Source organism: Topomyia yanbarensis, chromosome 2 (genome assembly GCF_030247195.1).
Source record: "Topomyia yanbarensis strain Yona2022 chromosome 2, ASM3024719v1, whole genome shotgun sequence".
NCBI classification, from domain to species: Eukaryota; Metazoa; Arthropoda; class Insecta; order Diptera; family Culicidae; genus Topomyia; species Topomyia yanbarensis.
The window spans coordinates 159,110,030-159,134,403 of NC_080671.1; the positions used below are offsets into that span (position 1 = coordinate 159,110,030).

General features: G+C 35.2%; 1 protein-coding gene across 1 annotated transcript in view; it reads left to right on the forward strand.

Annotated features, from left to right (window-relative positions):
• The window catches only part of LOC131681906 (neural cell adhesion molecule 1-B-like), a 967,955-nt gene that overhangs the window by 177,528 nt on the left and 766,053 nt on the right, over nt 1–24,374 (forward strand). The window lies entirely within an intron of this gene.

Below are 24,374 nucleotides of genomic sequence, written 5' to 3' on the forward strand. Positions count from 1 at the left end.
TATTTCACTGCCTTTATAATCCTTTTGGAATCAGTTACAACAATCCATTATAATCATTTTATGATAAGTGTATTGCTAGTTAGGACTTTTATATCAGCCGGGCTCTTTTATAATTTGTTATAAAATCATTATCTAAATTCTTCATAATCCATTGTTACGTTATGTTTATGCACATGGCCAGATAGATAGTTTTTAACTGGGACGTGACGTGTGGATACGAAAAAACCTAATGTCAATTGCAGCCAGGGGGAGCTGTCAAATGCAGCCAAAGGGAACCGTCAAATGCAGTCAGGGGGAACTGTCAAATGCAGCCAGTCCATTTAAAATATGTGAGGAAGAAAGAGTGGCTATGCAAAACAAGAGATCAAATGAACAGAAAAAAAACATATCCAGGTTTTGTCCCAGGATTTTAATAGAGAACATGAAAATTCGATTTGTTTGCATTTGGCAGTGGGCCTTTTTCAAATGTTTGGCTAGAAATTCCTTACTTCTACAATGAGTCATGTACATGAAAAGTAAAAATGTTAAATTTAACGGAACAATGTATGATGCCGACATCAAATAAAAAATTACAGCTGAGCGACCTTGTTTGGAAAGTGTTAACATTTGGCAGCGAACCAAACCAAGTTTCTCATACTATGATCGAATCAACAAAAATTCCAAGACCATGTAAACAATCTCTCTGAACTGTCAAAAAAGTGAGGTTAAACATTATCATGCAATGTTCTCCACCGAGAGGTTCACTTTAGTTTGTTTACATAACCAATGAACTTTGTACCGCGACTCACCACTTCATTTGCCGCGTTGCCAGGAACTCAAGCAAAAATATACAAAACAGTGTTGCCTAAACACACATTTTGAGTCCCACCATTCTTGCAAAGGTGAAAAAAATACTCAACATTCTTGCATTTTTCAAATTTAAAAAAATCATTAAAAAATCCAAATAATCTCATTTCAACGGCAATATTCTTAAAAATGTGTAGTCTTTTGAATACAAATAAGAAAAAAGGGGGTTAGGTCGGACGAGAAAGGTCTATTCTGATGAAAAAATCCGTACATCATTCAGCGACTAAGCGTAATTGTTCACCACGCCCATACGCACTGTTCGCATAGTGTAGGGATTTTTTCGTCAGCGTTGGTCAGCTTACTCATACATATTTCTTCACTTTTCACTCACCACTCTTTAGTGTTCATCCATCTTTATTTTTCACTACTCACATATCACTCTTCTTTGATGACTCTTATCTTTTCGCAATTTATTCCTCCCCCCCTCGATTTCCGCGTTTTATGCTTGAGTACTCAGTTTTTACGTTTTACTCTGTTAGTGCTGAAAAGTAATAATTGTCTTGTTCGAAGAGCTGCAAAGTTGTTTATATTTTAACTTATTTTTCATGCGTATCACAATTCGAGTTTTCCGGTCGGAAAAAATGATGTGGTCATTCCAGTTAAATTATTTTTGTACACATAGTTGCTGGTATAATACGGAACAACTAGGGAAAATTTCAGATTGATCGAGTAATTAATTCCTGAGATATCGTGATCGCCGCGAATGAACTTTTCAACAAAATACAACTCCGAGATAATCGAGTTTTACTGTCGGTGCAGCGAGTCAACGGCCCAACGTATCAAACACTACGCACCGCCTACTAGTGGTTAATGGGTAGCGGTCTATGAATAGCTATAACTCAATAGTATTACTATCTTAATGAAATTTTGAGAAAATTTTCCTCAGCGTATTTAATTTCAGAATATCTGATTTATAAAAATTCGATTTTTTCATCTTGACAAAAATGTGTAGCCCCTCAAGGGAAAATTGAATAAAACAACATAAACACCGGTTTAATCACTCTAACTGCTCTAAGCGTATTCTGCAATAGTATAGGAACAATATTAACTAATTGATAATGCCTGTTCTGCGTTATTATTTGAGTAATAGGAGTTGTTCTTATCACCTACTATACATATATAGTAGGTTGGGCAATAGTGGGTTAAAAGTCAGCTACTATTCGAATCAGTTGCTTCAAAACGGTCGACTTTTCCGATATTCTCGCTTGAACTAATTCCTCAAAATCAGTTAGATTGTGTTAGATTTCAGTTAGATCGTGCATTTGATTGCGACTCCACTGAAAGCCTTAAAACAAGAAACATAAAACGAGTAACCCAGCGTAGCATCATAAATACGTTATTGCAAGTACTTCCACTGCACTGAAATATCACCCCGCACTCCCACGCTCATCTCATTATCAAATTTAGTCTATACCCACAGCTGCACAAAGTTATCCTCGGGTTATAACATCGCAATAGCAACGCCCGGGCGCTGCCGGGAGATCAAAACAGTAGAAAACAAGTGTTTCGAATCAAATTTTATTTTACCAGTAGGTAGTCGTACCCCCCTCGCAGACAGGCTCACCACTTTCGGGGCTGAACTGTGTCCAGATCTCACTCCAGTGCACCGTAATCTTATTTGATCCGGAAAAGAAGCTGCTTCTTGTTCTTTCTCTTCTCTAGCCCGAAAAAGGACCCCCGCAATTCGAAAAGGGCAGGCTGTTTGCGAGGTGGGTGGGTATTGCTCTTGTCGTATTACACGCTTCAACGCTACGCTTATAGGCGTCACTGGTGTCGGCATTAGCTGTCGACAACCACCACTGCCGGGATGAAAGGAAACCTACGGCCGCGCACAAGAACCGGATGCAAAAAACAGAGTTAAAAAGAAAAGTGGCAGAGAAGATGATATTTCTTATTTCCATCAGTGCTTTTTTGTTATCCAGTAATTTTCATTCAAATTGTAGAATGCTCTTGTGACAAAAGTTTTCCGCTGAACCGATGTACGGTAGTTGCCTCGAGAGATACCGTACACGTTCATTTTCAAGAGGGGTTTAATTCGAATCCAGATGCACGGTTTATTTTATAGCATTGTTTCTAGCTGTTGGTTTCGGAATGTTTCTGTACAGTAGTTTGTTTGAATGTTTTGAAATTCTTAGTAACAAAGTTTCTTTATGATTCTTCCGCTGTTTTTGAAAAGTGATTTCACACGGTTGACGCTTGCAAAATGCCAACGCACATATTTTTCCTGTTAGATTCACTTCAATTACATTTACAATGACATTTGAATAAGCAAGGGACGGACGACGATCATACGATGAATAGTTGAAATGAACTTGGAACGTATATAATAATGAAACTAGGAGCATAATGTAAACCTAGATGGCAGTTTTGGATAGAGAACTATGGTCCCAACGCCATAATTAGGAGGACGAAACATTTTGTGCCCAAACTATTGTCCATAGATATATGATGTTTTCGAAATATCTTATATTTTGTGTTTTTTTGTGTTAGTGGCTGATTCTTTCGAATAGGATGTTTCAAGTACATGTCAACTTTTTAGATATGTAAAAAATCTACGCAACCCGAATAGAATTTTACAACATCATTCACCCTACTACCACTCATAAAACAATAAATGTCATTGTTGCGGCGCAGCCTCATTTATCGACCATCCCTTCAGCTTGTCATCATCCACCATCATCGAACGAAGTGGACAGGCATCTGTGAGTACAATCTCACTAAGGATGGTGAGATAAACTTATGAGACGTGAGACACGACAGCATACATCGTGTTGCCAGTCGTGCTGAGAATAATTTTGATTTATAGAAAAGATTTTATATGTTGAACTAAAAATCACGAGTTAGTCGTAGTCTTACCACCGCTCTAGGCGGTTGGTCTTCAACCCTTCTTGGGCTTAGTAGATTGTTACCCGTCTTGGGCTTAGTAGAAAGTCACCCGTCTAGGGCTTAGTTGAATGTTTTACCCGTTACTAGGCTTAATGTGAATAAATGTATTGATCGTCGAAATAAGTGTTTTTCTTCCCTGGAGTGGTTCCTGAAATTTATTGCCAATGAAAGTAGTCGGCCTCTACGCTCGATTAAAACCGAACCTAGAGAACACAACGTAGGGCAGGTGCCTGACGAAACATAATGGTGCCGTGACCAGGATCGGCAGGCCGCATTGAGCACTCCGAGCAACGCAAGGCATCTGCGGACTTCGACTTTCAAGAGGAAACGCAACTGAAAATTTATAAGGCTTTTACGTACAGTTTAAAAATGGCACCCGCGCCATCGTTCGTTCCACGACAGATCATAAAAATGGCTCACACGCCGACGGACAGTGCTCGCACAGCTTCTGTTGGAGATAAAGTCATCTGGCTCGTTATAGCAGTCTCGGTCCGCTTTCACCGTAAGCTTAGTCCCTAAACATATCTACGGATCAGTGAGTTCCGTAATGTACTGAATCATCTATCGTACGTCAAATCTTTCCGTCACCGGACATCATCCTCGCAAAATCCAATAGTTAGCCGAATTTTCATCATTTGGTCAATGAATTTGAGAATGCCATGGTACGTAACTCATTAGTACCTACCTGTTATCAGAAAGACATACTGCATCATTATCAATGGATTGTGAACATGAGCGACTTCTTGCTCCGTATCTGATCAATTCCAAAATGTTGATATTTCTTTATTGCTATACCGGACTGCACACTGCGATCTAACATTTCGGAATACAACCTAGTCATCAATTCAGCAATTAACCATCGATAACAATTTGACAATAATCCATCGCAAATCAAAACACCACAGTACACAAACAGTAGCAATGATGAGCGCCGTCCACAAATTCTGTGCCATCATAAAGATACTTTAAAAAAAATTTAAATTGTATTTGGAAATACATTCAGGTATAAGTGATACAGTAGAAAACTGTTAGTTTTGGTGGGGAGGATGTTGCGGCGCAGCCTCATTTATCGACCATCCCTTCAGCTTGTCATCATCCACCATCATCGAACGAAGTGGACAGGCATCTGTGAGTACAATCTCACTAAGGATGGTGAGATAAACTTATGAGACGTGAGACACGACAGCATACATCGTGTTGCCAGTCGTGCTGAGAATAATTTTGATTTATAGAAAAGATTTTATATGTTGAACTAAAAATCACGAGTTAGTCGTAGTCTTACCACCGCTCTAGGCGGTTGGTCTTCAACCCTTCTTGGGCTTAGTAGATTGTTACCCGTCTTGGGCTTAGTAGAAAGTCACCCGTCTAGGGCTTAGTTGAATGTTTTACCCGTTACTAGGCTTAATGTGAATAAATGTATTGATCGTCGAAATAAGTGTTTTTCTTCCCTGGAGTGGTTCCTGAAATTTATTGCCAATGAAAGTAGTCGGCCTCTACGCTCGATTAAAACCGAACCTAGAGAACACAACGTAGGGCAGGTGCCTGACGAAACAGTCATGATTACATTTTCAATAAAAATGTATATAAGAATCAATTTTACTGTTCAGCTACAAACTTATACAGTAAATTCACATTGAATTTTACTGTTTGTGAGAAAAAAAAAATGCATGGAAAAAATCGACCCTTTTCATGACCAATGTGACTAGAAGTATATTTATTCACAGAAAATTAATAGTTGTAATTTCAAGCATGTCCATGCATCAAAAGCAGTTTTCATGTCCAGTATTACTTTCAATGGTCATTTGCGTTTCCAACCAATTAAATATTTATCCTGAAAATTTCGTAGTATTGGTTTGTAAAGGACTCATTTATCCATATTTCCTGAACGAGAATTCCGAACGAAACAATATGCAAGCTATAAGGAAGACTGGAAAAGACTGCATTATAATTAACTGAATGCACGGCTTTTGCGCTATCGACATAGCCCGGACACTTTGCACTACCCACTTCAATGAAAATGAAAACTTTGAAATATCTACCTGTCTCATTCTCTCTCTGTCGCTCTGTTTAACGGGCTTGAAAGCACATGTGCCTTGTCTCACTTCACTATTTCACATTGCACATATTTACGTATTCTGTACAAAAATCTTTTTTCGGGAATATGTGAAAAAAGATAACAAATTGAACATTCCAGGCTCCTGATGACTAATTAAGGTCCATCAATAAAGTAGAAACACCAGATAATCTTAAACGAAGCCGTCAAGAAAAAAAGAAGGAAAACAAAAAGGTGAAAACAAAAAAGGACGAATTTCGCGCCAACTCGAACAAATGTTGGCAGCACCCTCTCAGATTTCAATCAAACCTTCTGTACATGAGAACTTTGTCACAAAAAGCCACTTTGCATATTTTGTTTTTCCAAAAATGATCTAGACTGTCTTTTGAAAAGGGTCAAACTTTGTTTTACCGATTTGTTTGAAATGACTAAGTCCAAAAATGACAAATCCTATACAAAATGTTGTAGGAGTGATTTTCACAAAATTAGTAACATTTTTTTCTCAAGTTTGCAAAAATGTGTTTTTTTTTCACGCTGAAACCCTTACCCCCTATACAGTTTCTGCACAGGATTTTCCGAAGTGTAGCGTCTTCGTACAGAACTGGCACGTAGGAATCTGCCCCAGTGTTGTTTGATTGTGTGGAACACTATCTTTTGATAACGCTGAGATGGTTATGTATGATGGAATTGCATGTATCTTTTAGTCACGCTATGCAAAGTACGCGGAGCCAAATCATGTACACGAATTTCTTCGGCCGTGTGTTGAATGTTGTTCCGCAAAACAAACAATCCAAAGGAAGCTTGGTTATTGTTCTTGAACATAATCAGCAGGCAATGTTTGATATGATACATTTGTAGCGTTTTAACTTCTGCCAGATTGAGTTCCATCTGCACTTTTAGTAACTGGTCCACTTCCCGAATGGATGGTCTTAGGGTACATTTCGAAAAACCAACAGCAATAAATTACGACCGCAGCGGACCTGCTTTTTATTCGGCACCATACTCATCACTAAATCGCACAGTAGCTATAGGCTATTCTGCAAAACTCCCAAGTGCGAAAAATTTTGGACAAGATCAATTTCTTTGTGTAGATGCTATTGTTATACGCACTGCTTGTGAAGCAGACAACGACTGATGAAGAGGGACGGTGCCTAAGACGAACACCTTAAGAACGTTTGGTGTAGTGGGCAAAAAGAATCGACTACGTTTTTATCCGCTTAATTGTTAGTATTGAACCTTTAGAAAAGTCTCCCGCAATCTCGGTGGCCACGCTGAACTTCTTTTGTTTTAAACAGCCATGTATTCTTCGCTCATATTTGCTATAACACACACAGATTTCAATCTATTGGGAACAATTTTCGAAAAACTGATAGCAATAAAAATACAGTGTAAACAATACACACTAAACTACTTCTACCCAAACTTTCAAGAGAAAATACCTAATGAATCATTTTCTACAGCGTTTTTTTCCGTGATGCAATTTGATGTGGGACACCCTTTAATAGCTTTTTTCTCGAAACAACGTTTTCCAAATTGGCAAACACGATAACTCAAAAACTAATCAACGAATTGACTTGATTTTTTATGAGAATGCACAGTATGTGCAGTTTGTCGATGAACCACAGAAAACTGAATAAAAAAAGTTCCTCCTTATTTTTTTATGACCAGTGAGCGAATGTTTCAGTAAAATAAGAGATTTTTCGGTTTTCATGAAGCCATTATCCGAAACTCGCTTTTTTCTATTTTTTTGTGGTTCATCGACTAACTACAAGTCTAAGCTGCACAAAACTTTTTTTGTTTTCCTGTATCGGGCAATTTTATCGAGAGTTATCGAGTTCGTCGCGGCGCTCCTCGACGTGGAAATGGTTGGACGTCCATTCTTGGAACGCTCCTTTGTATGGCTCTGCGTGATTGAAAATAACTAATAATAAGGTATTAATAAATCTTAACACGAGTATTTTTTAGTTGCTTATATTTATTAAAAGCTTTCAAATGTATACATTACAATTTTATTATGCATGACTTGACAACTATATACAAGAAAAGAAATCATTATTCGACTTCTAAAATTTTGCAAAAGAAAAAACAGCTACGGTAATATTGAATTGGAAAAAGGTGCGAAGTCCCAAAAAGTCGATTTTATTAAAAAAAAATTTCGAGATAACATAAGATCTCGACGTTTCATGCATTTTAAAGATGTTTGGCATCAAAAATACGAATTCAATTTCATCGGAGTATCGGTTTGAATCGCAATTTGCTATGTAATCGCACGCCACAACCCGTAACTCCGGAACCGGAAGTCGACTCGAGATGAAATTTTATAGCCGTTTACGAGGGCGATACAGCTTTTATTTGAGACTATTTTTGGTTGAATCGGTCTAGCCATCTCCGAGAAAACGATGTGACTGTTACTCTGAATTTAGATACTTCCGCCGGGGCTTCCGGAACCGATGATGGTGGCCAATGTGGCCAAAGAGACTTTGAATGGCTGATAGTGACCTAATATTATAAATTGAAGTAGTTGTGGTTACATTTTGGAAAAAATGTTACCTTTATACCTTTATTGAAGAATTTATTAAAATCGACATTTTCTGCGTGATCGTGCTCATCACCCTGTAATTCCGGAACCGGAAGTCGAATCCATTAGAAATTCAATAGCAGCCTATGGGAACGTTGAATCTTTCATTTGAGACTAAGTTTGTCAAAATCGGTTCATCCATTTCTGAGAAAATAAGTGACATTTTTGGTTACATACTGAATCGAATGGTATATGTTACTCGGCGCTCCGGGCCTCCGTTATAAAGTCGGTTTTCAGAGCAATTGCAATACCTTTCTACTGAGAAAGGCAAAAATGTGTCTGTCTGTGTGAATGATTATGTAAAGTTTCTGTAATTTTCGCCAGTCAGGTGTTTAATACCCAGTACCTCATGCCCACTTAGAAATATTGCCCGAGATTAACACTCGGAATACCAAGGGGGTAAAAAGTTACGCGGACTACCAAGGGGGTCTAAAAAAATGGGAACGCTTACTTTGACCGGTCATATCTCAGCCGTTACATAATCGATTTTAAATCTGTCTTCACCAATAGAAAGATATGTCTTTTGTGAGTACGTCAAATTTAAAAATAGAAGAATAGAGTTGTCTACCGTAAGTTACAGTAAAAAGAGTATAACAAAGTCAGTGAGAAAAAAAATGGGAACGCTTCTTTGACTTGCCATATCTTAGCTGTTTGCTCACTAATTTTAATTCTTTCTTCACCATTGGATAGGTAAATCTTTTATAAAAACAGTGAACAAAGAATGATGGAAAACAAATTTGTGTATCTGAAGTAATTGTAAAAACAGTAATTGAGAGTCAGTACAGACGAAATGACTTTTTCTGTTCAAACAATCGTATCACGACCAATTTCAATTTTCCTTACACCAATGCAATCCTTAGAGCTTCTAGACTTGTAATATATGCAATAAATAGTAGATTTTCAAAAATTACTATACTTTTTCGAATTTTTAGGAGATAAGATTTTTACAACGTACGTAGCATACAGTTGATTGAAATTCTTTGCGACTTGTTAGATTTACGGTTTGAAAATTATCTGTTTACTCAATAGTTCTACATATTATACATGGATATTATTATATTAAAATGTTTGCACGAACGTGGAGAAACACATTATTGTATGTAAGTTACTAAATAATAGAGTGTGTTAGGACGATTCAGTAAATACGAAGAAGTTCAGAATTTTAAAATATTCGTCATATAACTTTAAATTTGAAGTGATGACCTATACATTTTAATACACCAGTCGATTGTAATTGATGGCGGCTACAATTTCTGAAAAAACACATTTTTATATTTTCTCAAAAAATAGCCAAAAGTACGCAGAAGTACAGAAATTCCATTTAGTTGGCAAATAACGTCGAGTTCAAAGTGATGGCCTATACCTTTTTATATACCAATCGATTATAATTGATTTTGGCTACAATTTCTGGAAGAACGATTTTTATATTTTCTCAAAAATAGACAAAAGTACGTAGAACTACAGTAATTTCATTTAGTTGACAAATAACTTCAAGTATTCAAAGCTATCACCTATGCAATTTATACACCAATCGATTGTAATTGATTTTGGCTACGATTTCTGAAAGAACATATTTTCATATTTTCTAAAAAAATAGCCAAAATTACGTATAATTACAGAAATTTCATTTAGTGGGTAAATAACGTCGAATTTTAAGGTATGATTTATACTTTTTTATACACCAATCGATTGTAATTAATGGTGGCTACAATTTCTGAAAGAACACATTTTTATATTTTCTCAAAAAATAGACAAAATATGTAGAAGTACGGAAATTTGATTTAGTTGGCAAGTAAGGTCAAATTCAAAGTGATGACTACACTTTTATATATACCAATCGATTGTAATTGATTTCGGCTACAATTGTTGCAAGATAAACTTTTTTATATTTTCTTAAAAAACGACAAAAATACGTAGAAGTACAGAAATTTCGTTTGATTGACAAATAACTGCAAATTAAATGATCTACACTATTTATACACCAATCTATTGTAATTGATGGCGGCTACAATTTCTGATAGAACAATTGTTTATATTTTCTCAAAAATTAGTCAAAAATACGTAGAAGTACGGAAATTTGTAGTTATGTGCCAATCAGATGAAATTTCTGTACTTCTACGTATTTTTGTCGTTTTTTTGGGAAAATATGAAAAGTTTATCTTGCAACAATTGTATTAAATTACAATTACAATCGATTGGTATATATATATATATATATATATATATATATATATATATATATATATATATATATATATATATATATATATATATATATATATATATATATATATATATATATATATATATATATATATATATATATATATATATATATATATATATATATATATATATATATATATATATATATATATATATATATATATATATATATATATATATATATATATATATATATATATATATATATATATATATATATATATATATATATATATATATATATATATATATATATATATATATATATATATATATATATATATATATATATATATATATATATATATATATATAGGGGAGACTGAGGAGACTTGATCCCCTTTTTTATTTTTCAATCCTACTCCGTGGAATGATACAAAAACTATGTATTTTTTGTAATTTTATATTGTTTCTAGGGTTGACTGATAATCATAAAAAATTACATGGAAATATTATACTGGACATGAGCTATGAGCATTTTTGGAAAACAACAAAAAACTGGAAAATTCTTTGATTAGTGGAGACTCGATCCCTAATTTGGGGACACTTGATTATTTTTTGAAAACGTGTTTAAAAGAGCATGTAGGGTAGCAAGCCTATTTTTACCCTTTTTCTATTATCATCCTACCCATCTGAAGCCTTTGGTTAGAGCAGCTTCTGCCATCTTTGTTTAACGCATTGGCTCAAATGGTGTTGCGATAGTTGGGGTACTCGATTAGAGTTTTTGCTGCGCTCAAACAGAAGATATTCACCATTCTCAAGACAATTTTGTTATTATATTGGCTCTTAATAAGAGGCGAATGACCTTAAGGCTAAAACCTCTATAATCGAAATAAAAATGGCTCCTAATAACAAAGCAAAGAAGCTGAAATAATAAAATTAATAATGAAATAATGTGGTATTCTCCCTAATAGGACATAAATAGGTACCTAACCCCATTCAATGTTATAAATGTATTGTGGTATTGATTAAATTGTTGTGATTACATATTACTATTTTTGTTACTACATATTACGCATCTCTCACAAGATTTTTTTTTACGAATTCTGTGCAAATCTCTGTGCAATGTCGTTATTATGGTTGAGGAACGTCAAATATGGGATGCATGGTTGCTACGTATACTGTAGTAAACAATTACAGTTAAGTTTCTGTACGATGAAGCGTTCATTTTTGACAGTATTTTTTGTTATTTTATGGCAACAATGACTCCAATTGTTCTGGTGTGAATTTGGTTATTTTCAGTGGTGTGTATGAAGCATGGCGAAGGGGATCAAATCTCCACAAATTTGAAGGGATCAAGTGAACCCATAGCATCTATTTCAGCAAATTTTAGCACAAGTGTAGCTGAACAAAAAAATCAGCTCAACTATAACGTATTCATATAATTGACATTCTCCTGTAATTCTGTATGCAAAAATATAGTATGTAGTGGGTTACTTTATCAATTGTATAAAAGTTTGAAAATTTAGAAAATAAATCTTCTTCAGTTCTTCCGAGATTTTTTTCTTTGAATCGGTAAAAATTCAGTAACACATGTCCTATTTATTTTTTTCTGTTAAAGAAACATATGTTTAGATAAAACTGCGCAACTTTCTAGTATATTCGATTAATGTATTCTGATCCGCCTTTGTGTTACAATGATGGGATCAAGTCTCCCCGGGGATCAAGTCTCCTCAGTCTCCCCTATATATAAAAGTGTAGGCCATAACTTTGAATTTGACCTTATTTGCCAACTACATCAAATTTCCGTACTTCTACGTATTTTGTCTATTTTTTGAGAAAATATAAAAATGTGTTCTTTCAAAAATTGTAGCCGCCATCAATTACAATCGATTGGTGTATAAAAAAGTATAAATCATCCCTTAGAATTCGTCGTTATTTGCCCACTAAATGAAATTTCTTTACTTGTACGTATTTTTGGCTATTTTTTGAGAATATATAAAAATTTGTTCTTTAAGAAATTGTAGCCAAAATCAATTACAATCGATTGGTGTATAAATGGAATAGGTGATAGCTTTGAATACTTGAAGCTATTTGTCAACTAAATGAAATTACTGTAGTTCTACGTACTTTTGTCTATTTTTTGAGAAAATATAAAAATTGTTCTTCCAGAAATTGTAACCAAAATCAATTATAATCGATTGGTATATAAAAAGGTATAGGCCATGGCTTTGAATTCGACGTTTTATGCCAACTAAATGAAATTTCTGTACTTCTGCGTACTTTTGGCTATTTTTTGAGAAAATATAAAAATGTTTTTTTTTTCAGAAATTGTAGCCGCCATCAATTACAATCGACTGGTGTATTAAAATGTATAGGTCATCGCTTCAAATTTAAAGTTATATGACGAATATTTTAAAATTCTGAACTTCTTCGTATTTACTGAATCGTCCCAACACACTCTATTATTTAGTAACTTACATACAATAATGTGTTTCTCCATGTCCGTGCAAACATTTTGATATAATAATATCCATGTATAATATGTAGAACTATTGAGTAAACAGGTACCTAATTTTCAAACCGTAAAACTAACAAGTCGCAAAGAATTTCAATCAACCGTATGCCACGTACATTGTAAAAATCCTATCTCCTAAAAACTCGAAAAAGTATAGTAATTTTTGAAAATCTACTATTTATTGCATATATTACAAGTCTAGAAGCTCTAAGGATTGCATTGGTGTAAGAAAAATTGAAATTGGTCGTGATACGATTGTTTGAACAGAAAAAATCATTTCGTCTGTACTGACTCTCAATTACTGTTTTTACAATTACTTCAGATACACAAATTTGTTTTCCATCATTCTTTGTTCACTGTTTTTATAAAAGATTTATCTATCCAATGGTGAAGAAAGAATTAAAATTGGTGAGCAAACAGCTAAGATATGGCAAGTCAAAGAAGCGTTCCCATTTTTTTCTCACTGACTTTATTATACTCTTTTTACTGTAACTTACGATGGACAACTCTATTCTTCTATTTTTTTAATTCGACGTGTTCACAAAAGACATATCTTTATATTGGTGAAGACAGATTTAAAATCTATTATGTAACAGCTGAGATATGACCGGTCAAAGTAAGCGTTCCCATTTTTTTTACCCCCTTGGTATTCCGAGTGTTAACAATTTTAATCGAATTATAAAAAAATTATATCCACTACCATGCTGTCGAACCAAATGATTGTGTGCGTATATCGGATATGGGGATGTTCTTCCAATCTGTCAAAATCGCGTATTTTTCAATTTCAGGAAAAGCCTTTTTAATCCAAATTTTTGTTATGGTAGTTGACAATCAATAATGTTGGGCATTTTCAAGCACAATAGTGTCTCTCAATTTGTCAAAACAACAAAAAATCAGAAACAAGCGTTAGTATTTGTATGTTTATTTGTGACGATAGCCTGTTAGCGTATTTGTCTTATATCAGGCCAAGTTAAAAACTTATTTACTGGCAGTAGAAAAAACAATAGTTCTTCACATTTTAAATGCACAAGAAAGTCTGCCAATGTATGAAAATAGTATTTTTTTAACATCTCAGGAAAAAGTCGTTAGTTACTGATAATGAATGCTTTGGCTCGATTCGAAATGTGTTTAAACATCCGTAACTGAAATTTCGAATAACACGGGTGGCTGAAATGCGCTTGGTGGCGCAGTGATCGACGCAATTCAGTTGAAGTGCAGGCGGGACTTCCAACGTACATCAATTTGAAAGTGCACAAAGGTTTTTCAATCAATTTTGTTCCAGCCTAAATGTCTTTTATCTGTACTCAAGCTTTATGCAGTTGTCAAACAATATTTTTTGATATTTTAAATACACAAAGGGTTCGCCAAAGTGTGTGGGGAGTCGCTTATCTACTTCTCCGGCCATCACATCATGTAATAAGTATACTTCATACGCATGACTATGAATGAGATGTGACGTTTGATTGTCTGATAGTCCAGGTTTTCATAGGATTGTGTGCTTTTCATCGGCAATAGAGTAATGGGTATACGGCCAAGTTGCCCAGGTAGTGCTAAACTGACAGGCCCCTGAACAAAGTATTTTAATTTTGCTTGTTCGGTTTGATAAGCTAGGAACTGATAGCGGGGAATTTAATATGCAGGGAAAATACGCATTGTTTGGTCTGAGTAGACAACGGCTGATGTTTCTTTTTATCAACCAATTAGTGATCTCTAATTAAGTTAGGCTTTCAGAGAGTTAGGGACAGACACAAGTATATTTTTTACTGAGATGGGACGAGTTGGTGTTAAACCTGTAGCCTTCGTCTGGCATGATTCATTCCCTTTGGTACTGATGTGTTCATGACTTGTTTATGGATTAGTAGGTCTACTTACAAGTGAATTGATAACTTCGCTTAGGTGGATGTATGTGGCTCCTGTTGGCTGTCGAGCTTGGGTATGTTAGCTGGTTCCAGCAAGTACTTTGGTTCTTGGAAATAACAAAAATAAGGGCCAACACTGCTGGCATCTTTTATCATATTTATTGATAGTCGATTGATCCGCTTCAGACCTAGGAGAATAGGGACAAGACAAAAGGCGGTTTTAATTCTAAATTTGTTTAGTATAGAGATGTTGAGTCGTCAAGCGCGCTGTCAGGAGAAGATTTTTTAGAAGTCGTCCAGTCGCTAAAAGAAATTGAGTTCGCCAAGTGTAAAATAGCGAATTATTCAACTTTTCAGGAAAGAATTTTTAGTCAAAATTCAGTTTTGGGAACTTTAAATGCAAATAAGAGGTCTGTCAATATTGCATAATGATAAATGCTGCAACTTTTCAGGAAAGATTATTTAAATAAGTAAAAGCCAATATCGCGCAATATTTCATATAAAACTGTATATGACAGCATACCGTTCGAAAGGTCTAGTTTTCTTCTTTCAAAAAATATTATAAGACTGAAAATCGCCTGAAAATGACAAAGTAGCTAATTTTGTTATGCCAAAGGTTCCATAGAAAATGTGCAACAGTATTAATTATCAAATACTATATCCAAAGATCTTTTTCAGATTATTTTGAACGGTTTCTCCAAATAACACGGATTTTTACACGATTTCTCGAAATAACCCGGAGCACACGGAAGGGTGCTCGAACTCTACCAAGTTTGAAAATTTTTCGATCAGGTTTAAAAAAATTATGAATTTGTATATAAAACGTAAGAAAAAATACATGTGTTCCCCATATAAAACTTCAATCGCTTTGGGGAATGGAACATATTTGGAAGCAATGGAAAATATTCCAATATTTCAAAAATAACAGCTACCGTAGTATGTATGTGTATGTATTTCATAATGTCACTCACTGTTTGCAGAGCTGGATTTAAAAATGTTATATTAAAATGAAAGGTGTGACTTCGCCATAAGCTGCTATGGAATTTCATTGGGTTTGGAGTTCTGATGATGTGCAGACGATGAAATATTAAAATGAGTGCAACGTTACTTATATTTGCGTGTCTAAATGTCTAAATCACTAATGACCAATAAAAGTAGTTTTGACTACATTGGCCACCTATGACGGTTTTTGATGCCCCCGGATACTGTCCTAAATTAATGTCACACCTTTTTCTCAGCGAATTCATGTCCGATTTTCACTTGATTTGAAATGAAAGATGTACCTAGTACTCCTATTGACTGCTATTGAATTTTATTCAGACATTTAGTTTCGAAATTACAGGTTGATTAGTGCGGTCACATAGGAATTTCCCATATAAACAAATAGGGGAGAGAGGGTAACAGTGGATCAGCAGGAACTATGAAACATTCGCAATAAAATAATAATGCATGGTTAGAATCGTCTCATTCCCTCATATTTCACAATTTCTAATTCTTTACACGTGTTACTGTATTTTGAGAGAGATCTGATAACTGAATATTTGTTTGTTTTGTTATAGCTAGAGTAAATTTGCAATGAAAAACATTATTCCTTCTTTATGAGTTACCATCCATTGAATAAATATTTAGTCCATTGTTATTTATAGCAAATTTTATGCTCAACATTTGCCGTGAACAAAGTTTTTTGGTAGCTTGTCATGGTTCTGTGTAATTTCCCAATTTTCGTGAATAGACCCATTGGGTCATTGTGGAACGATGATGTATGGGGAACAGTGGAATATTCTTGCTTTTGTGGTCTGTCTCAAAATGTGAATTCCGATTATCCACAGTAAATATTACTCATTTAGTGCAAAATTGGTAAATTTGGAAAATTTTTGTAGAAATTGTCGCTACTTTCAGGATTGCAGCTAATATGCATATATGGTAGTCCTATGTTACGCGATGATATAGTGATTTCTTTCGTAAGCAAGTGATTTTCGCCTCAATATAACTTTAATTCGAAGCGTTAGGATAATTCTTTGTCAAAACAAAAGAACAGAATTTACAAATAGAATACTTCAATATAGACGACATCGTGTTTCATAGTTCCTACCCATGAGGCACAATGTAAAATGTACCACCGACTGTTTATTACCCACAAAAAGTTATTTCCCGTGGGTTTAACTAGTTGGAAAAAATATATGTATTACTTAATAATAGAGTGGTACTATGTACCACTTTTGGCTACCCAAATATCATGTATTATCATCAAATTTAACCCTTAAAGGCGCAATTCAATTTTTTTTAAATATTCTGAAAATTGTCTCACAGCTTTGATACGTTACTATGATAATTTTGAGATGGTTTTCGCAATGTTTTTTTAAAACAACATTGCGCATTTAAGGGTTAAATCGTAGAAAAAATATGTTTCACTGTTACCCCCTCTCCCCTACAATCGAATCGAGGTTGAAAATCTAGACATGGCTACCTCAAACAGCACAACTGAAATGGAATGCTATGAGATTTTACAACCTGAGACATATTGCGTCATAATGTGTCAAAATAGCCGAAACGACGAATGCGCCATAATATCTCGGATATTATAACGTAGTGTTTCTTTTGAATAATGTGACACGAGAATAATTTAGAACCTTTTGATGCAGTATTGCGTTGGGATGTTATGACGCACTCAAATGATGTGAAAAAATATATTTCGCCATATTGTTCTATTTGACATAATACGAGGAGGGGCATTTTTTAAATGCTTAAACAAACATACACAAAACTAATGATAGTGTAGACCATGAGATCGTCTTTGAATAATGTAAATTATAACGTTGTAGATCCATATTATTAACTAAAGTGAGATCTGCAGTAATTACCGCTTTCAAACAAACAAATATCGCATGTTTACGGGTCTCGTTTTATCAAATAGGTGACTGAAAATTTATTCCAAAAAGCTGGTTATATACTTGTACCGGATTCAGATAAATGTATTTATTGTCGTGGTATAATTCATTAGTAAACGTTAGAGCTATAATCGTGTCGGAATTAATAAGATGCAGCATTATAATACGGTACACATCCACGCCACATCTGCCGACAAATTGCTTTTACTTCACTTATATCCAGTATTTGAAATTCATTCAAAGTTCATTCTGCTCTCGAAATAATTTAACATTTTGATTAGGAAAACTTCACCGTACACGCAACACGTTAGCAAAAGTTGATTTTCTTATGTTTATCCTTCTCCCCACTACGTTTGGTATGATAGTATTCATCGAATGACACGGCGGCGTTGAACATTGCATGGCTTCATGCAACAACCCTCTTCTGAGCATGCGCCCTACTGCCAGCGGTAGCTAAAATGATGGAGGGGATGAAAATGTTGCAAGTGTGATTGAATGAAAGTTTAGGAGGGGGTAAAACGTGATGCGTTCCTTCGTGCAATACTGTAATGGGAAAAGGACTTTCTCGTTTGAAGATGGCTTAAATTATTTTAGCGTGCAAGCCTGTGAGTTCATGTAATCACATGTTGATTATGGAAGGGATAAATGAATTCGCCAGCGGAATGTTTATTCGAAGCGGTAGGCAGTGGCGAATGATATACAACATAGAGAGACATATGACACTAACTTGCATGATTGCATGATCTAGTACGATATTTTTAGAATGCAGTTATTTTTTTATTTTCTTATTATCTATGTATTTTTGAAACATCCTCCAGGAGTGCTTGGAGAGGTATGTGTGCAATAGATTGCCCTAAAAAACGAATATTTGAAAACACAAACGGATTACGCCTGAGTCGATTCCTAGTTACATCAGGGGTCTCTGGTTCAAATTTGAACTAGAGATGGGCGGGTATGGATTTTTTCGTACCCGGACCCGACCCGAACCCGAATATTATTTTTGTAAGCTTACCCGAACCCGACCCGTACCCGGATTTTTAAAAAATACAAAACCCGAATCCGACCCGTACCCGGGCCTGTGAAAAAATCAGAACCCGAACCCGACCCGTACCCGACCCGATCCCGACCCGTACCCAACCCGAATCCGACCCGCACCCAAATTAAAATAAATTAATAACCGTGTCCGACCCGAGTCCGATGTTAGTTAGCGGAATTTTCATTTTTCATCTATTTTATTAAAGTAGATTGTGCACTAGAGTGGCTCGACATATGATATTTTTCAGCACAGCACTTTTTGAGTTTCTTTTTTGGTCCCAAATGCATGTGCAAAATTTTGGTTGCTTCCCGGGTTTGCGCATTGCGTTCAAAGTTTGTATGAGATTTATATTGGGAAATCAATTATTTTGCATTTACGTTAATAAATATCACTATTTCACTCAATAACCAGCTCTATATAACTATAGTTCAAACTTTGGTTAACAACTTTGTCGAAGACGGTTACTAGCTACGAGTTTTCAAAAAATAGTTATAACGATTTTAAAACTTATGGTTCAATACAAATGCAGAAATTCATTATTTCTTCTAACACTGTCAGTACACCGCCGATACCGATACTTTAAGCTTAAATAAATGAGAACATAGTCACTGCAAAGACTTGGTACCCTTGAATGAAATATTCAGAATGAATTGCTGAATAGCATTGACGTAGTCAGAAAATGAAAAGAAGAGGGGAGGGGGGGGGGCTTGTGTACTCTCCACCCTATTTTAGATAGTTTAGTATAACATAAGGAGCACATCTTCAACGCAGATTTATACCACCAAATTAAAATTTAATCTTACATGTTTGAGTGCTACTATTTAAGGACTGTGATGTTATCTCATTTAAAATGGTATAACGATTTATAAGTTTTACATATTTTAAAACACTATTTCTTAGCCGTTTAGAGTCAAAATTTGAAAAAATGCATATCGATAGATTCCTTGAAGTCTCGTAATTGTTTCCATTTACGTTTTCCTTTGAGAATTTACGAACGAAACCAAGATAGTTATTTCAAACAGATGTTTTTGATGAAATTGAGTTAGGTTCACGCAAAACAGTGGTAATGTTAGAAAAACTGAAATATACTTCAGGTTAGAACCCAAGACGATTTCCAGAACTGAGTTAGTTTTAGCCTCAAGCAAAAGCAACACAGAAGTTTTTAGGTGTAAATACTAAATTTTGTAAATGTTACTTCCCACAGTAACGATTGTAGTATGATTCATATTCGAGTCTATCAAAATATTAAGAAAGTTCAGTCGTTCACATTCACAAGGGTGTATTGATTTTTTATCTTATACAAAACAATCTAAGAAAGGGTACTGGGGAGTACACAAGCCCCCCCTCCCCTCTTTCTTTCATTTTCTGACTACGTCTATATTATTTATCAATTCATTCAAAGGTATCAAGTCTCTGCGATGAATATATTCTCATTTATTTGAATTTTAAATGGCGATGTCTGTGGTATTTTGACAGTGTTGGAAAAAATAATAAATTTGCGCATTTGGATTGAACCATAAGTTTTAAAATCGTTATAACTAGTTTTGAAAACTCGTAGCTAGTCACCGCCTTCGACAAAGTTGTTAATCAATGTTTGAGCTGTAGCTTTATAAAGCTGGTTTTTCATATTGAGTGATATAGCGATCTTTATTAACGTAAATGCAAAATAATTGATTTCCCCATATAAAATCCCATACAAAATTTGAACGCAATGCGCAAATCCGGGAAGCAACCGATCGCTCCCAAATTTTGCACATGCATGTGGGACCACAAAAGGAACTCAAAAAGTGCTGTGCCCGCTAGTTCATTTTGAAGTTTTTCCATACAACCGAATTAGTTAAAACTTATTTTGTTTTGTTTGTATTTATTGTTAGTATTTTCTCAATAAACCTATGATTTATGATAACCGTTCTGCATAAATCTTTGTATGCCAAACATGACCCTATTCGGCACCGATTCCCACTAGTCAACCTGGTTGAATACGGTAATATTTACCAGAAACTGAAAATTGAAACTCTAACAAGCAATTTGGGTACAGGTTCATATAGACTGACTGAAATGTGTCTTAAAACTGAGTTCGAAATGGGGGTCAATATGACCCGCTAACACCTTTTTCATTACAAAAAGTTAACACCTAAAGGTTAAAACATCAATGACTTTGTTAACCTTCTAAAACTCGCGTCATTATATCTAGTACAACACCCTTAAATCTCCAGCAAAATTACGTTTGAGCATCAACGGATGCTCATTTTGGGAGCCAATGAACTATTTGAAAAAGGTTTTTTCGACATCGTTTTTGAACGATGCTGAAGCAAAAGCTTTTTGGCGGTTTTTCGTGACGTTGAGCATGGCTTTCTGAGAATATTTAATTCAACGCATACGAAAACGTTCAAGTTGAAAAGCTTATTTTCTACCGAAAGTGTGATTGGGTGAAAATCTCAAAGTTCCCATGTTTCCTTAGTGTCTCATAATATCCGTGATGTGAAGACATTTTTTCCGAAACTATTTTACTGTAAAATCGGGTATATTTGAGCTTATACTTCTTTTATTAAATTTTCTATGAGATCAATTCTTCCAGAAATCATCCAAACAAACAACAATTTTATTCTAAACACGTTCAACTTCTGTCCGTCCCGATTATTTTGTAATTTATTTAGCTATCTTGCAATTGAGAAAGGTACAATTTATCAGCGTATTTTGGATTAATTGGAATAATCTCATGCACGCATATACATGTGTACATTACCTTTTAATTAAACTTATCAATAAATTTTATAGTATCGCCAAACATCAATAAGCCATAAAAAATCTACATTTTTTGGTGTTTGGTGGTTAATTTATACTATTTTCCCTTAACAGATCGATAGAAGTCATACACTACATGTCTTTCCCATGCACTTGTTTTTCTCTCTAAATGGTGGAAAGATGAAGGAAATTTACAACATTATTACTTCAAAAATGCTCGAGAAACTTCGCAAAAAGCGATAAATGTTTCCCTGTTTTATAGTACAGCAAAAATTTTCAAGCGAAATTTTCTAAATGATTAACTTCCAGTTCAAAATGGAAAATTATGCTTGTTTTAATATTTTTATACGAGGATAAGTTGTAATTTTTTCATTGTGAGGGAAACATTCAAAAACGGTTAAGTGCGCAATTTTTCGAAAAAAAACCCGACCCGACCCGTACCAGGAACGGGTTCAGGTCGGGTATCAGGTAAAAATACCCGTACCCGCCCATCTCTAATTTGAACTTAATCGGACAAATCTAGCTACCGGACCAAAGTGTTCGAAGTTTAAACGGTATTTTTTGACAATTTACACGGAGAAAGCACATTTTCATCGTTGTGTCATTGCAAGTAAAAATAAGGTAGATGATTTTATGGCCTATTTATTTGATTTACGCAAACATAGTTTCAAATGAACTGTATAACGCTCCCATAAGACGCTATTGAATTTTTAGTTGATCGGACTTCGGCTCCGGAGTTACGGGTTGAAGAGTGCGGTCGCACTGCGAATTCCCTTATAAACTGGTAACCCTATGATGTCCGAATGATGTAATACATATTCAAATACGTTCAACATTACTTGGTTTTGCGGGTCTAGATCACTAATTACCAATTAAAGTAGTTTAGACCACATTGGTCACCTATGACGGATCCTGATGCCCCCGGGGAACTCGCTAAGTTCTCGAGCTAATGTCCACCTCTTTTCCAATAAACTCCTAACCGATTTTTACAAACTTGATTTCAAACGAAAGATATAATACTCCCAATGACTGCTATTGAATTTCATTCAGTTCTGACTTTTGGATCCGGAGTTGGAATATATTGTCTACTATCGGTAATTCCGGAAGTCCCGGGCTCCGGGCATATTTCAGATCTAAAGCCACTTTGGAGATGACTGAACCAATTTTCGCTAACCTAGTCTCAAATGGAAGGTATAATATGAAGTTCGGTGTTGAACTCTCCATCTACTTCTCCACTCCTTCATCTCCTTCTCTCACCACCTCTCCCCCTCTCAGACCTACCAACATCCTGCATTCCCTTCATCCACCCCGTATACTAAAATAAGTTATTCATGCATTCCCCCCTCCCTCTAATTATATCCCTTTCCTACTCCACCATGAAGTTAACACGAAGACAACATTAAACTCACGCTGATTAAGCTAATTAAATATTATATTTTTGTTTGTTTCAAGTATGTCAGTATGTCAGGTTCGTGAGAGTCGTGCACTTATATATGCTTATCAAGTGTGATAAGAATGTAATAGACATTTCCACAATGTTATATTGAACGTAACCAGGCATTAAATCATAGTTTGGATAAATGAGAAAGGCACAGTTGCACCGCTAGGTGGATTAAAACAGGTTTTCCGACCACTGTGAGCCGGGATCATGAATCAGAAAACTGCGTCGACTGTTTCTTTTGAGATTATTGTTCTTCGGTGTTTTGACCTGATTTGATATCGTGCCGTTATGCAAAATCAGAATTGAAGATGCATACCGTACCGTCATCAGGATAAATTGTGTGCCTAAAAACTGTACCGTCTTGCTAGGAGAGAAGGTACAGATACTACTATGTAAAAGTTTAAGAGATAAAAATATCCAATATACTAGAAGTACTGGTAATATAAACTACATTAATACTGTTTGACGCGTTTTGCTTCGGACTGAACTAATTGAAATCGGAAGTGCTTGATCAAGGATTCTTTTGTCTGCTCCATGCATTATGATAAAGGAGGTATGGAATCAAATTGCATCACTTTCAAATGGCTTTTTTCATTAGGTATTTTCTATTGAAATTTTGGGTAAAATTAGTACAATTTGTAAGCAAATGTAGAGCCGATGCGAAAATGGAGTCGCAGTAACAACAGTAGATACAACAAATTTTGCGTACGTATCTAGAAAATCCGGATAGCTCTCGCCATACCTGGGGGTGGTTCAATCTACGAAATGCCGTGTTTTGAAATGGTACAATGAATGTTTGACCAGCGATATAACGGAGAAAAGTGACCTAAATGGAGCTCAGTATAGTGTGACGGATACAGTAATCGAAGCTTTGAAGTGGAATCTCAATAGTTCTATGAGAGCTGTGACCAAAAATTGCAAAAAAAAATTAAGGACTACACACGTACAACGTCCAAAAGATGCCTAATTGCGATGAACAGCAGAATATAGTGGGTAAATCATGTGCATGGAAATTCTACACTCGTTTTTTTGGATGACAAGACTTGTGTGAAAGCAAATTTTCGCAGGCTACTTTTTTCACTGATCATCATAAGTTCGACATCCCCGAGGAAGTTTGAAAGTAAAATATGTCTAAGTTTGCCAAAAAATGCGTGATTTGGCAGGCAATTTGCTCGTATGGAAAGTGGAGCTCTTCTTTTGTGACAATCGGATCGGTCAATGGACAGGTGTACTTGAAAAAATGCATCCAAAAACGTCTACTTCAACTTTTGAGGTCTCACCTCAGCGTAGGACCATCATACGCTTTTCTGGCCAGAGTAGCCTCGTACCATTACTTGAAAGATGTTCTGGAGTAGTAC